Raw genomic sequence first — 3,442 nt, forward strand, 5'->3', positions numbered from 1 at the left:
GTGTCTGTTCAACTCACCAACCCACCTGGCCGGTAAAAATGATGGTTGATCCCAATGTTATTAATAGAGAAAAAAGATAAATATATAGGAAGGCCGGTATTTTTTTCCAGAAAAGGTGGCAACCCTAGGTCCAGGTGCAGCGCCCTGAACCCTCAGCTTAGGGGACAATGGCAAACTAAATGAGCAGGCACTTCCAAAGATCACTCCTCCAGGCTGATTTGTCCAAAAAATATGTAACATTATTCCGGTATACAAGGTGTCATCTTACGCGTGATTGGCCCGAACCCGCAGGTCCCAAGGGTATTGTGCAATCACAAGGCAAGGTGGTGTAATGGAGGAAGTAAAGAGGTCTCAGAAGGCCAACCTATATCCATGGGCCTCCAGCTGAATCTCCCTGTGAATGTTCATTCTTGTCTTCACTCATTAGTGTTTGTGACTTATACCCAGACAATCCAAAAAAGTAAATCTCAAAGAAATGCCTCCCCACATCCAGAGACATTTGATTAATAAAACTAGTCGAGTTCTTATGTTAGTTTAGGTGTCACATTGTTTGCTCATTGTCTGCTTTGTTAGCAAAGAGCTTTACAGCAAGCAAACAGATTACGCCTCCGTGTCTAACTCCCATAATAAGGTTTAGGCTAAGGCCACACTAGGCGATAGCGCCGCGATTTGACTCGCGGCGACTTTTCGCCGCGACTTTTAAGCCGCAATCGCTGGGGAAACTTTTGCGCTGGCGTCTATGTGGAATCGCGAAAAATCGCCAGCGTAAAAACACACGCGGCGATCTTTTCTCTACTGTCGCTCGAAATTGCCTCGCTAGGCGATTCCTATGATTCCATAGTGAATTCCTATGATTCCATAGTGAATTCCTATGATTCCTATGATTCCATAGTGAATCCTATGATCTCAGGGGGCGGCCCTTATTTTTTAAAATGGCAATTTTCTATTTATGATTACCCAATGGCACATACTACTAAAAAAGTATATTATTATGATAATGGTTCATTTACATGAAGCAGGGTTTTACACATGAGCTGTTTTAATCAGTATCTTTTAATAGAGACCTTCATTGTTTGGGGGGTATAGTTTTCCTTTAAACTGAAAACAGGAAGTCTGATACAGAAGTCCATGTGTACACAATAGAAGTATACTGAACCAAATCCGAACACTAATTTGCATATGCAAATTAGGGGTGGGAAGGAGAAAAAAATGACTTCCTTGTTTTGTGGAAAAAATTCATGCAATTTCCTTCCCCATCCCTAATTTGCATATGCAAATTAGGCTTCAGATTCGGTTTGGCCAGGCAGAAGGATTCGGTGCATCCCTAGGTAGGTGGTATGGTAAAGTGCCCTATTGAATGTGTTTGTGATTGACCTTACTAATCCTGAATCTATTTTTAATGAAGCAGAGGTGCTCTAAAGTTCATATTGACAAGGAATTATTCTTTCTTTATACTATGTATCAGCTGTACTAGCTTTGTCTCTGTTATGCCACTACTCATGAGGCATGTCACTGCTCCAGCAAAAGTGGCAAAAGGGAGTCAGTATTATAAATAACCTGGAGCTGAAAGCTTGTGTACTGTATACAGGGCTGTGCATGCGCGAGACTTGGCCTGGCACTGACTATAGGAAATATATACTGTATATAAAATATTTCTGAACCTAAACTACAGCTATGAATACTGGAGGAATGCAACTACAAATACAACTGTATCACACTGATAGCATTATTCTTCTGTATTAAATGTTAACAGCTGAGCATTTTAATAACAGACAGCTGTTTTAAGATTCTGCATTTCAGAATGCCGTTGCATTTGCTTAATGGCACACATTGAAGGGAGTATGGGGGCAGTGCCACAAAAATATTGTGTGTTTTATATGTGATAATGGGCAATGTGACTGCTTGCATATGAAATTGGGGTGAGTTCTCACAAAGGCACAGATCATGCACGTTTATTTTTGAAATTGTGCACATTCAGCATTGGAATGGAGGGTCGGAGTCCCTTAGGGCTTCAGCCACAGGGCCCCCCTTTCCCTCTCTGGTTCCCCTGACTGTCACAACTCCCCTACAGACCCCACTGGTCTACTCTTTAGGGTAGAGACACACGCTGCTATTTCAGAAGATTAGTCGCCCAGCAGCAAATTGCTTCTTCATCTGGCGACTAATTTCCCCGAACTGCCTTCCTGCCGGCTAGAATGAAAATAGCCAGTGGGATGGAACTCGCGACACTTCGTTTTCCGAAGTCTCACGAGGAAACTTCGGGTGACCTTGGAAAGCCGAAGCGACCAGATTGCCTTCCTGCTGGCAATTTAGATTCTAGCTGGTGGGAATGCTTTTCGGGGGGATTAGTCGCCCGAAGAAGAAGCGATTTGTCGATGGGCGACTAATCTCCTGAAATAGCAGCATGTGTCTCTGCCCTTACACTTGATTAATTGCAGACAAAATCGTGGATTAAGTAGCTATACCGTAAAGCTCTTTCATTTGCGCTAAAATGTATGATTCGGAGAAGAGAATGTTCTACGAACGTTCATAAATCTTTGACTTGGGGCCTTATTTATCAAAATCCAAACATTTCTGATCATTTTCGGTAAAAATATCCAACCAAATCTGCACAGATTTTTTTTCCCCTTATTTATCAATACATTTTCCGAAAAATTTCCTGTGCAGGAAAAAACTGTAAAAAGATGTGAATTAAAAACATGGATTATTGCACTAAACCCAGTGCAGATCAGGCTATCTTCGGGACTTCTCCCATTAACTTATATACAGTTTTTTTTTTTCCACTAAAAATGTGGATTTAATGGTAAAAAAAAAATCAAGAAAAATCTTTGCGTCTATGGGGACCTTTAGTTTGTGAAACAGATAAAAGAACTGTAAAAAGGAAACCAGGATAAATGGTGATTACAGATATCAAGAGAATAGAGAATTAGCATTTTGGGCAGAGTCATACGTTCAGATTTGGAGAGATTTGTCGCTGGGCGACTAATCTCCCCGAATCTGACTGTGTGTCTGTGCCCTAAAGCTGGCCATAGACGCAAAGATCTGATCGTACGAATCGAGGATTCGTATGATTTTCGGACCGTGTGTGTAGAATCCCGACATTTTTCGTCCGTTCGATCGGACAGGTTGAAAGATTTCTCTCGGCTGCGGGTAATATCTCTGCATGTATTGTCGATCATACGATTTTCAGAGGGAGACTGTCACTAGCTTTGGTCGGACATAACTTTCGTACGATTGCTGTCAGGGGCAGAACATTGGCTGATCTGTTCTTTTGTACTTTATTTGATCGGAATGGTCCGTGGCAGGTGGGGAGATGGGGAAGTCCGATCGTACGTTGATTCTTACGATCAGTTCTTTGTGTTTGTGGCCAGCTTTAGTCAGTGGTCAGCCAGGAGTGGGGAGTGTATCTCTTGTGTTATGGAGGCTATCAATAGATGGCTTC

Source organism: Xenopus laevis, chromosome 7S (assembly GCF_017654675.1).
Source record: "Xenopus laevis strain J_2021 chromosome 7S, Xenopus_laevis_v10.1, whole genome shotgun sequence".
Classification (NCBI taxonomy): domain Eukaryota; kingdom Metazoa; phylum Chordata; class Amphibia; order Anura; family Pipidae; genus Xenopus; species Xenopus laevis.